The 12,817-nt window shown below is 48.7% G+C and overlaps 2 pseudogenes; one reads left to right on the top strand and one right to left on the bottom strand.

The window, feature by feature from the left end:
• Positions 1–1,359: 1,359 nt before the first annotated feature.
• LOC104851764 lies at positions 1,360–10,666 on the top strand (annotated as a pseudogene).
• Positions 10,667–11,609: 943 nt separating this feature from the next.
• Positions 11,610–12,817, bottom strand: part of LOC104851766 — a 3,719-nt pseudogene continuing 2,511 nt past the window's right edge.

Genomic DNA, 12,817 nt, shown 5'->3' with positions numbered 1-12,817 from the left:
GCCTAAGTCAGAGACCCAAACACAGAGGCCCTGTCCTGGAGGGACAGGCAGGCTTCCTCTCTGGGCCTCATCTCCTCTCGAAAGTCCGCCTGTCCCATTGTTAGGTGGGAGGTGTTGATCCTCGGTTACCTTCTGCATGGCGATGGGATGCCCAGAGGTAACTGAGAACATAGGGTGCTCTGGGAAACCCTTAGGGGCGCCCCAGAGGGGGCATCATGCATTGTCAGGCTCACACAATTGTTAATAGCACAGCCCTCAGGGACTCCCTTGGGGATATTAAAGTCACCTTGGATGGCACAGAGGGCTCCTGCCCCGGCCGCCTACCAGCTCTGAGGATGTGCAGGGCTTGGGAAGAGCAGAGGGAGCCTGAGGCAGGAGGATCACGGCAAGTTCAAGGCCAACCTGGGCTACATGGTGATTTCAAGGCCAGTTCAAGGCCCAGACTACACAGTGAGACCCTGTCTAAAAGAGAACTAAGGTCTCTGGCTGAGGTTTACACCAGCACTAAGTCAGTCCTTGGAGCAAACTGCCCTTCCGAAATCCAGGCTCACCCTTGGTGGCTAAAGGCCTAAGGCCACACAGCACTGAGGATTCCTCTCATCACAGCTTCCCCTGCACTGGAGCAGGGGTGGAGGCTGCTGTGCCAGTGACACAGAAACCAGGGTCACGTAGAGATGGAAGGACCCATGCTCACACTATCCATCTCCTTAGATCCTCCACATAGGCCCAGGCTCTGTTCCTTCCTTGTAGGAGAGACGCAAAGTATAAATAAGTTTAAAATGAAAGATGGGTAACAGGAAGTGGGGAGGAACAGGAAGTGGGAAGGAACAGGAAGTGGGGGAGCAACAGGAAGTGGGGAGGAACAGGAAGTGGGGAGGAACAGGAAGTGGGGAGGTGGGTCCTCTGCACAGGTGCAGGGGATCTAGAGACAGAGGGAAGGAGGGAGGAGAGAGTAGAAGTGCAGAGCTCAGGGGTCCAGTAAACGTCTCAGCACTCTGCAGGGAATGGGATGGTGACACGCTGCGCATGTGTGTTAATACGAATAAAAACTGAAAAGGGAGGGAGACACCTTCCCTTCCTCAGGACTACTTAAAGCAAAAGTAAGCATCACAAATGCTGGGGTCCTGGGGTGGGGAGTCCTCGGCCCCACTGGGTGGGTCCCTGAGTTCCCAGTGTGGTGACTTCTGCCCACCTCACCCCTGAGAATGAGGGGCCGAGCTGTCAGCAGCTCCACCCCTAACCAAGTGAGGCAGGAGCCTGGCCCATTCTGGAATATTCCAAGGTGATGCCAGGGCCCCTGTCACATCTCCTCTCACCTCACGTCCCTGGCAGTTCTGATGGAGGAGCTCCTGCCGCATGATGTCCCCTCAGAGGGGAGAGCCGTGCCCTGCCCTACCTGGAGAGGTGACAGCTGCAGCGGCCGTGACCATGACAGGGTCCCCCCTCCATGTGCGCGGTCCTCTGATGCTGGCCCGAGGTCACACAGACCAGATGCAGGCTTGGAGCCGCCTCTGCAGCCCGCTGGGCCCTTCCCGGCCTGCATACCAGGTGGGATGCCCGACCATTCCTGTGCCTGTTTCTCATTTGAGGCAGCCTGTGACCACCTGGCCCTAATGTGCCAACACCCGGAAGGCACGGCTTAGCAGGATCTCTGCCCCTCTGCCCACATCCTGCAGGGTCCTCACTGTTCACCTTGCCCACCGATGTGTGACACAGACTTGTCAGGTGTGTGGCTTTGGGGAGGGGCCCTGGCACCCCCCGGTTGCGTCCTACTGGAGGTCTTGCAGTGTCCCCAAGGGGAACTTGCTGGCAGGTGCATCTGGCACCAAGTCCTCCAGGCCCATCACGTGTGGGCCTAGTGGATCAGGAGAGAGTGGGCGGGTTCAGGATGGGGTGATGGCCATCCCATCTGGCTTATTCATGGGTGTATATTTCAGTGCACTTGGAAGTTGCACCCATTTACGGGCACAGTGGGCCTTTCCATATGGGAAGGTGACGCATGAGGACCAACACATGGCCATCACTCAGACACAGCCCCTCCCTCACTCTGGGTGTCTGCTGGGCAGTGGGCAGTCACCTGTCATCAGGCACACCTGTCCACTGCGCTGTCCGACGCCAGCCCTGTCCCTCCCTCCCACCGTACCCACGCCAGGCTCGGTGACCTGGTGGCCGCCGTCCTGATTGAGGCCAGCTTCAGTCTCACCCTCAGCACAGCACACCATGTGGCCACTCTGCACCTGGCTTGCTTCATTCTCAGGATGCCCTCTGTCCATCCATAGCACTGCAAATCACAGAATTTGAGCATTTTGAGAATTTGGCTGAATAATATAATATTCTGGGCTGTCTTGTTTGCTTCCTTCCTTTCTCTTTCTCCCTATTTCTTTTTTCTTTCTTTTTTTTTTTTTTTTTTTTTTTTTTTTTTTTTGTTTGTTGTTGTTGTTGTTCATTTTTTTGAGACAGAGACTCACTATGTAGTCTGGGCAAGTCTTGAATTCACTGTGTAGCCCAGACTAGCCTGAACTCACAGGGATTCTCCTGTCTCAGCTTCCTAAGCACTGGGATTAGAGGTATGTGCCACCACATCTGGTTCTCCACATTTTCTTTATGTTTATCCATCGGTGGATTTGCGGATTGATTCTGCTTCTTTCCTGTTGTGGATAGCAGTACAGTAAGCAGGCAAGTGGAGGTGTTATGGTTTGGGTCTAGATGTCCCCCAAAGCCTCATGTGGTCATAGCTTGATCTAGAGTGTGTGAAGCTGGAACTGACTCATGATGCAATGCTAGGCTCGAGGGCCCTGGGATTAAGGGTGTGAGTAGTCTGGGTAAGATAAAAGGGGCAGGGAGACACCGTTAACCCTCTTGCTACCTTTGCTGCCTTGTGTGCGCCATGTTGGTCCTGCTCTGCCAGGCCTGTTTGTCATCCCTGCTTTGGAGTCGGCTGATGATGGACTGAAATCTTCATGAACTGTTAAGCCAAATAAATCCCTTCTCAGCGATGAGAGGAAAGTAACTAGCACAGCATGTGTCTCTTTGACACACTAATTCCATCCCCTCCAGATACATACCCGGTTATGGAAAAGCTGGGTCGCACAGCACGGCTGTTTTTAGTTATTTGAGGGAAGGTCCACGGCATTTTCCAGAGCAGCGGCACAATTCATAGTCCATCGTCAGCACCTTGGGAGTTGCCTTTCCCATCCTGGATGGCTGTGTGAATCAACTTCCCCACCGTGACAAATGTCAATTTAAAAAGAAGAAAACTTGGTTTGGGCTTACAGCTCTTGGGGTTCAGTCCATGCTTACTTTGCCCCATTGCTTTGGGCCTGTGGTGGCCCAGGACATCGTGGAGTCAGCATGTGACCAGGAGGTCTGTTTACCTCATGGAAGATGGAGGAGGAGGGAAGGGACCAGAGACACAGCCCCTCCGAGAGCACACCCCAGATGCTCCAGATGACCCAGGTGACTCCCACAAGGGCACAGCCTGGTTCCCAGTCCCCGAGCACACAGCAGCACATGTGTGTTCTTCTGCCTTTCTGACCCTAGCTGTGCTGCCTGGGGTGGGACGGGATTTCACTGTGGTGTGATTTGCACTTTTGTCTTGAGGAGTGATGTCGGGCGTGCTCTCCACAGATTGGCCCACTGTTGTACATCCTCCTGAGAAGTGTCCGCTCAGGCCCTTGCCCCTTTGTGTGTTCTGTTCTTGTCTGTTGGCTGGTTTTGCGCCGAGTGTTGGACCCACTTGGTGGTAGAGTGCTAAGCGTGCGCTCTACCATTGAGCTGCACCCCAGGCCCATCTCATCCATTTCAGACCTGATTGCTACTTCTGTTGTTGGCTATCGAGGCAAGTTCTTCATGTGTTATGGAAATTAAACCCTCATCAGATCAACGCCTTGCAAATATTTTTTCCTGTTCTTTAGGCTGTCTCTTCATTCTGTTGATTGTTTGTTTTGCTGTACAGAAGTCTTTCGGTTTGATATAATCCCATTTGTCAATTTTTGCTTTTACTGCCCATGCTTTTAAGGTCATATTTAGAAAATACTTCTCCAGGGCTGGGGTTTTAGCTCAGTGGCACTGCACATGCCTTGCAAGAGCAAGGACCTGAGTTTGATCCCTGGTACCAAAAAACAAAACAAATCTTCTCCACACCAAAGCATCTCCCCTAGATTTCCTTCTAGTGCTTTCAGAGTCTCAGATGTTACATTAAATCTTTGATGCACTTTGAGTTGATTTTTGTATATGATGAAAGCTGAGGTCCAGCTTCTTTCCTCTGCATATAGTTACCCAGTTTTTCCAGCACCATTTATTGGAAAGACTTTCCTTTCCCCAGAGCATATCTTACTGCTTTGGTTGAAAAGCAGTCGGCTATAGCTATGTGGCTTTATTTCTGGGTTCTCCATTCTGTTCCCTGGTCTATATGTCTATTTTATGCCAATCTCATGCTGTTTTGATCACTAGGGCTTTGTAGTATGTTTTGAAGTCAGGTATAATAAATGCCTCCCTCCAGCTTTGTTCTTCTTGCTTGGGATCACCTTGGCAATGTGTGTGTGTGTGTGTGTGTGTGTGTGTGTGTGTGTGTGTGTGGTTACATATAAATTTTGTGACTATCTTTTGCTAGCTCTTTGAAGAATGTCATTGGTATTGTGGTAAGAATTGTACTGAATCTGTCAACTGCTGTGAGTAGGGTGGATATTTTAACAATATTAATTCTTCCAGTGTATGAACATGAGGCATCTTTCATGTGTGTTTGTGTTTAAATATGTGCGTGTCTTCTTGATTTTCTATTTTGTTTGTTTGATTGTTTGGGTTGGTTGATTGGTTTAAAGCAGGAAGGGTTTATTTAGCTCACAGTCTTCAGAGGTTCCAGTTCATAGTCAGCTCCAAGTCAGGGTAGCCTGGCAGAGGGGCATTGGAGAGGAGAAACTGTTCATGGTGGGGCAGAAGGCAAAAGTCAGCAAGGTGGCAAGCTAGAAGTGACAACCTTCTTTCTGTCCCTCATAGCTTCTCCAGGATGCCTTCCCTTAGGGCACATAGCACTCACACCCTTAATTCTAGCATCACACACCCCAGATCCAGCCACCTCTGGAAAGCCGCACCTATGACCATATGAGGCTTTTGGGGACATCTAAACGCAAGTTGTAACATTCTGCCCCTGGCACCCGCAAAGATTCATATACATCCCTTTATGCAAAAGGCCATCTCTAGGCGTTGCCAAAGTCCTACCAGTTTCAGCATTGCTGAAAAGTCCAAGTCCAACCTCTCCTCTGAGATTTAAGACAAACTCTTAGCTGCAAGCCCCCATACAAATGAAAGGAAAGTTAAACACTTCCAACATATAATGGCACAAGATAGACATTTCCATTCCAAAAGTTACAAAGAAGGATATAGAAAGGAATGGGAATGAAGCAAAACCAAAATCTAGCAGGGCAAACATTGAATTGCATAGTTCCACATCCAGCTCCCAAGGCAGTCCAAGAACTCCAAAGGGCTTGGGTGCCAGTGTTTGTAGCTCTCGGGGCCTCTCTCTGTGAGAGGGAGCTTTGCTCCCTCCTTACGGTTTTCCTCAGACGATCCACATCCCTGGCTTCTCCAAACTTCTGGGGTCTCCACTGCACCTTCAGCCTCACACTCACGGTGTAAGACCTAAAGTCTCACTTTCACTCCACGGAGCGTGAACAGCCAAAAAGGCCTCCACGATGCTCGGCCCTAACACCCAGCGAGGCTCCGGGAACACGACAGAGAACCGAGAAACCCAGGAAGGAACACACCAGCCTAGATGGTAAAAGACCTTTATTAGTCTGGCCAGACGGCACTCCCGGAGCCAGGTGGCTCAGAGAGGCAACTGCTCAGGGACTGAGGTACTTTTTATAAGGTTTTTCTAAACAAAGAGTCAGGGAATTCACAGAACAAGACTGCAAACACATTGCTTATCTTATGCAGGAAATGTTCTACAGTCACTTTTTGTCTTACCATTTGCCCCTGGGTGGGCTGTTAACCAAGGTAGAAATTAGCATATGAAGAAGCACAGTCTGGCCTATTAGCATGGAGTCACTTTAGCTTATTCAAGTCTTACAACGGCATCACACAGGGGCACCCCGTCTGGCCTCCCAGGAGTCTTCTGAAGTCTGGGTGGAGCCTTCCTGACCCCACAACTCTTGCATTCTACATGCGCCTAAAACAAGCACCACTGGATGATGCCAAGGTCGGCCGCCAGCTGGAGCCGTAGCCAGGCTTCCTCCTGTCTCCACTGTAGGGGTCCAGGGCCTGTGAAACCAATCGCAAAGAACAATTTCCCTAGGCAGCCACCATCTGGAACATGGTGCTCTGGGGCTCTCTTCTCAGAGCAATGTCTTTCACCTTTGTAACTCTGGGGCTGCAAAGGCTGGAGTCCTGCTGGTTCTTGTGATGTCCCGAGGCCATCTTTTCTATTGTCCCCTTCTGAAATACTCAGCTTTTTTTCTTTTTCTTGTTCTTTCTTTTTTTTTTTTCTAGTCTTTTCAGCAGCCAATTTCCCCATCTATGCAGACTGCAACTTTACTGGAGCTTCCTTTCTGGCAAACGCAAAACATTTTAAATCATTCTTTGCTCTTGATTCTCCCCATAAATCTGGCTAAAAGCCCCCAACCACAGAAGCACCGGGGTGCTGGGGATTGAACCAGGGCATTGTGCATGCTGGGCAAGTGCTCTGCACTGCACTACATCCCCAACTCAGGAACAGCCTTCTCAGCGTGTAAGTAAATGTATCACTGCTTACGCCAGATCACAAAGATTTGTGTTGGATCAGTGGCTAGCAAGGAGGAATTTGCTGCAGCCACACCCATGAGATGGTGCTGACTGTCATTCCCAAACGGCTCCTTGTAGCATTTGCTGGTATGTTGTTCAGTGAAATCCTGAATGATCTAGTAATAGTTTTAGTAATAGTTCCGGCCCTCCTCGCGGTTCTGTACACAGTCCACACTCTCCCGGTTCCCTGTATCACCAGCTCCCTGTCGTCACCACCCAGGGCACATCACCCTCTTGATCTGGGAACAGGACCCTTCCACGGATGCAAAACGTCTTGACTGCAGTCGTCCTGCCCACCTGTGTTGGTGTCCTCCCCTCCCTGCAGGTCCTCCTTTTCCTCTCCTCCTCATCGTACTGGTCCTCTCCCTGTTCCTTGCCTGGCAGCCGCCTAGGATACCCTCAGCAGAAGTCCCGATAGACAGGGCGTAAGGCCTCCCCGAAGGGTCTCCCTGGGTTCGGCTCCCCTGGCCGTGTCCTCCTGCAGTGCCGGGTGCTGTCACTCTTCCTCTTGAGTCTCTTTCCTGGGTATTTTGTAATTTTCATTGTAAAGACCGTCTGCTTCCTTGGTTAAATTTATCCCCAGGTTGTATTATTTTTATGACTTTGTGAATTTAGTCTGTTTGTTTGTTTTCTTGATTTTTTTTCTCAACAATTTTGTTCTTGGTGTATAAACAGGCTACTTATTTTTGTATCTTGATTTTAGGTCCTGAGACCTTACTGAATTGTTTACCAGTTCCAGTAGGTTTTTGGTGTAGGCTTTAGGTTTCTCTATATATAACATCATGTTTTCTGCAAACAGGGATAATTTGATGTCTTCTTTTCCTACCTGAACCTTCTTTCTCTTTTCTTTGCTGCGGCCAACATTTCCAATATTGTATTGAACATGAATGGTCAAAGTGAACACCCTGTTCTTGTTTCTGAAGGAGTGAAATGGTTTTAAAATCCTTACTCATCTTTAGGCTAAATCATCTTGGAAATTCTTCTACTTATTTATTTTTAAATGGAAACTTTCATAAAACTGAAAATTTTTAATTTTCTTTTTTTTAAAAAGGTTTTTAATTTTCAAATAAACACTTCATGAATTACTCTTAAAGAAAGATACACTTTTCTGCTTCTCATTTTAAAAGTGAGTCTTCGACAAGAACTAAAATTCAATTCCATTTTCAGAGTTGCCAGCATCAACCCTCATTGTAATGTCTCATAAAAAAGCAGTGATGAGGCCCGGGGATTTAGCTCAGCGGTTTGGTGGCCTGCCGTGCAAGCACAAGGACCTGAGTTTGATCCCCGGTACCACAAAAAAAAAAAAAGCAGTGATGAGGCCCGGGGATTTAGCTCAGCGGTTTGGTGGCCTGCCGCGCAAGCACAAGGACCTGAGTTTGATCCCCGGTACCACAAAAAAAAAAAAAGCAGTGATGAGAAACATGACATTACCAGTCGTTAGCTGGTCGGTTGTCAGGGCCTATTCCAACCCGAGTAATTACAGCCCACCTGTGATTCCAGCAGGGATTCAAGGGGATGGACCTGGAATGGGAAAAGCCTTCTCTCAGGCCTCTAACACTCAGGCGTAGAAAAGCTCTCCCACTCCACTGTTTTGTTTTGTTTTGTTTTTGGTACCAGGGATCAAACTCAAGCCCTTGCGCTTGGGAGACAGGCGGCAGAACCACTGAGCTAAATCCCTGGCCCGCCCACTCCTCCCTTGAAGCGGGCCTCGAATTGGTGCTATGGGGGGCAGAGGTGCAGCTCCGCAGTAGATCCCTTGCCTAGCGTGCACATGGCCCTGGATTTGATCCTCAGCACCACAGATAATAATAACAATGAAACAATTGAAACAACCCAATTTTGCAGCTAGTCAAATTCTCATCTATAAAAATTATGGAACAAAGCTCATTTGATGACCTGACATGCTGTAATATTTAAATAAAGCCACACATTTCTCTGGACATGGTGGTGCACACCCGTAATCCCAGCACTCAGAGGCTGAGGCAGGAGGATTGCTGTGAGTTCAAGGCCAGCCTGGGCTACAGAGTGAGACCTTGACTCAAAAAAAAATAAAGAAAAGAAAGAAAAAATTTAAAACACGCATTTCCTCAAGAATATTACTCTAAAATATTGCTGTGAATGGACAGGTTCTGTTCCACAATGGACAGAACATCAGACTTCTGAAATACAGTATTGCTGTGATATATTTCTCAGCAAGAATGTTCTTACAGCTGGATGCAGTGGCTATACCTATAATCCCAGCACTCAGGAAGCTGAGACAGGAGGATCACAAGTTTGAGGACAGCTTGAGCTACACAGCAAGTTCAGGACAGCCAGAGCTGCATAGCATGACTATCTCAGAAATACAAACCAAAAAAGGTTCTTGTTGAGAAAATGCTTAAGTAGCTGTGGTATTGTGAACATGTGTGAACGGGTGACAATTCTACTTAAAACCATTTGGGAAAGAGTGGCTCATTCAGAAATAAAGCATATATGCTAACGGAAGCTGAGATAGAGGACCGTGCAGTGACACGTTCCGCACCTCCATGGTGCCCCTCCTGTCCCCCACATCTTGGCAGAGCCCGAGTGCCATGAAATCGTCCCCTTTGCCCCTCTTTGGAGCCAACCTCCTTGCCTGTGCTTCGGATTCTGAGCCTTCTGGCTTCAGCTCCTTCCTCACCCGGGAAACGCAGGGCAGCTGCAGACTGGGCCGTGGCCTTGGGGTGCAATCTCCCTTCCGACCACGCCTGGATGTCACCGTGGGACCCCAACACTCCGAGGTCCACACCCCACTTCTCGAGCTGACTGACGCCGTCCAGTCCCCTTGCTTTGGTGACCGCTGGGGTCCCATGAAGAGGTGCAGGAGGGGACAGGGAGGGCTGTGTGTGCGAGACAGGTGTGGGGAGGGGCGGAGCACCGGAGTCCGCCTTCTCAGGGGGATTCTGAGACTTCTCAATCTTTTTAACAGTGATTAAATATACCAATATTTACTTTTTTGAGTCAGAGGGTTGTAAAAAAACTAATAGCTAAAGTACATATCAGGTAAACGAAAAGGGCTTTAGAAGTCCAGTTACCTTTGAGTTTATTAAACGAAGAAGGAAAGGTCCTAGCGCCCCCCCGCGCCCCACCCGTTGGCGCCACACCCGGAGCTGCAGTACCTGCGGCTCCCGCGAGGAGCACGCTGGGCCCCCGCACGCCGTCGCTGTTCGGCGTGCAGGCGCGCTACAGCCTGAGAGATCCATTTCCCCTGCTGACGACCAAGCGTGTGTTCTGGAAGGGTGATTTATCAAGGGATCCACAAATGCCCAGGAACTGTTTTCCAAGGGCAGGGCGTGAAGATCTGGAATACCAACGGGTCCCAAGACTTCTTGGACAGCCTGGGGTTTCCCAGCCGCCAGGAAGGGGACCTGTGCCCCGTTTATGGCTTCCAGTGGAGGTTTTTTGGGGCTGACTACAAAGGTATGGACTCAGATTACTCGGGTCAAGGAGTGGACCAGCTGCAGAAAGTGATCGACACCATCAAAACCAGCCCTGACGGCAGAAGAATCATCATGTGCGCCGGAACCTGAAAGTTCTAGGTGGTGAATGGGGAGCTCTCCTGCCGGCTGTACCAGCGCTAGGGGAACGTGGCCTGGGTGGCTTCGACATCACCAGCTACGCCCTGCTCACCTGCATGGTCGCTCTCATCGCCGGCCTGCCGCCAGGTGGCTTTGTACACACTTTGGGAGATATATACATTTGCCTGAATCACATTGAGCCGCTGAAAACTCGGCTTCAGCCAGAACCAAGACCTTTCCCAAAGCTCAGAGCCCTTCGCATGGCGGAGACAACAGATGACTTCACAGCAGAAGACTTGGAGCTGGAAGGGTATAATGGGCCTCCTGCTCTTAGGATGGAAAAGGCTGTTTAGAGCTGAAAGCGGTTCTGCTTTTTAGTAATAAAAGTGCACAAAAAATGCTAAGATTATGAATAAAGTAACAACAGTGAAAGTTTTATATTCTTAGCAAAAGCGAGTATGCATTTCACTTGTACATGATGAAGGTGAATTTAATTATATAAGCTCTTCCCTCAAATCTGAAACACCACCAGTCAGGATGTATAATGTGCTTTTGGACATTCGGCTATTATGTTTGTTTTATGTCTTCCTGCAACAAAGGATTAGTTTGCATCTAATAAAAGAAGGAAAGGTCATAATGTTTTCATACAATACATACTAGGTTCTTCAAATAATAACTGTGACAAACAGCAGAAACAATTAAGGATTGTTGCGCTTGTGATCCATACAAAACACCAACATTTTGGGTGGTATGTAATTAAAGAAACACCTCTCAGTGGGGCCGGGGATTTGTCTCAGTGGTTCCGCTGTCTGCCTTGCAAGCACAAAGGCCAGAGTTCGATCCCCAGTAACATCAAAGACCAAAAACCAAAAAAACCTCACATTAGAAATACTGTAATAGCCAATACAGAGAGGCCTGGCTGCCGGGGATTTGGCTCAGTGGTTCTGCTGCCTGCCTTGCAAGTGCAAGGACCGGAGTTCAATCCCTCATACCAAAAAAAAAAAAAAAAAAAAAAAAAATCAAAACATAAGGGTCCTGCCTTAGTTGGGCACAGGAATGCAGTTCAGAAAAGAAAAAAAAAATCACGCTGCAACTATACAATTCCTTTAAAATCACTGAACAAGAAAAGCAATGCGGAGCTTTCATACTGATTTTATACACGTTCTATACAGTACCTTGACTTAAATCCAAGAGCAAAAGTTAAGACTCTCTGCCTCTAGTTTTGGTAAACAACAGTATGGTAAACTTAGATGACTTTTCCCCTGGATTTTACCCAGGAGTGGCCTGTTTAATATTTTATTTAAAAGAGGGCAGGTTTGGCACATTTTTACTGGTGTCACCAGTGTTAATACTTCTTGGGCTCTAAGGAAGATTCATATTCTTCACTGCGGATGCAGCACGAGCGGGGGCTCCTGCTAAGCCAGCCTCGGGCTTCTCCAGTTTATTCTGTGCATCAATTTGTGTCACGGTTCCACCCCCCCATCACCATTTCTGCAACAATACTGTGAACCTTGTCATCACAGAAAATTAACGCCGGTTCACAGACATTTTCAAAACATTCGTCTAACATTTCCGCCAACATTTTAATTAAATCTGAAATGCCAAGTTCACTCTCTGAAGACTCCACACAGAAGACGAAACACAGTATCACATAACACCTATGAATCAGTTTGTTGTCAGACCCTCCTCCAGCTTTTTAGATCTAACGCCGTACGTCGCCGCGAGCCACACAGTTTAGGACTGACTACCAAATCGTCCTCCCAGGAGATTGCAGACATCTCTACGTCTCGTAGATACCAAGTGGAAAGTCTCCCTGCTGACCGGTGCTGTGAACCCTCACTGTAGGGCCGAGAGAACCTGGAGAACCAAGGCTTGCCTGCTTGTTGGAGATGTGGATCGCAGTGACGGTGGCTGGGCGGGGCCGAGCTGGTGCACGCTGGGAATTCTAAATTTAAACCAGGTTTCTGGGTCACTGTGAAGGCCTTTTGGACGAAGTCTCAAAACAGACTTTTCTTTGAACACATAATCATCTATCTTTTTTTTTTCTTTCTCTTTTTTTGAGGCAGAGTCTATGTGGCCCATGCTGGACTTAAACTCACTATGTAGCCCAGGCTGGCCTTGAATTCACAGCAATCCTCCTGCCTCAGCCTCTCGAGTGCTGGAATTACAGGTACCGCCACCACGCCCGGTTTCATAATCATCTTTCTTTACAACTACTAAATAGTTCTGCCTGGAGTCATCAACACCTGGGTGGCAGGTCTGCCTGGCTGGTCCCTGACACCCAGAACCCTCAGGACAAACGTGAGCCCCCTATGCACACACACGCACACACACACACACACACACACACACATGCACACACACTCCCTAAGCATGAGTGGGAAACGGCTGTCCTATCCAGGTTAGCTCTGAGCGTTTTGGAGAAGTGTTCTCCGCTCTGCTTCAGTTGACCCGCCTGCCATAGCTCTATCTCCCCACTTCCTAGGATCTGTCTGTCCTTTGAG

This window comes from Fukomys damarensis, unplaced genomic scaffold, assembly GCF_012274545.1.
Source record: "Fukomys damarensis isolate Sample0158 unplaced genomic scaffold, DMR_v1.0_HiC HiC_scaffold_17, whole genome shotgun sequence".
In the NCBI taxonomy this organism is placed as follows: domain Eukaryota; kingdom Metazoa; phylum Chordata; class Mammalia; order Rodentia; family Bathyergidae; genus Fukomys; species Fukomys damarensis.
This window is presented reverse-complemented; position numbering and strand designations above follow the sequence as displayed.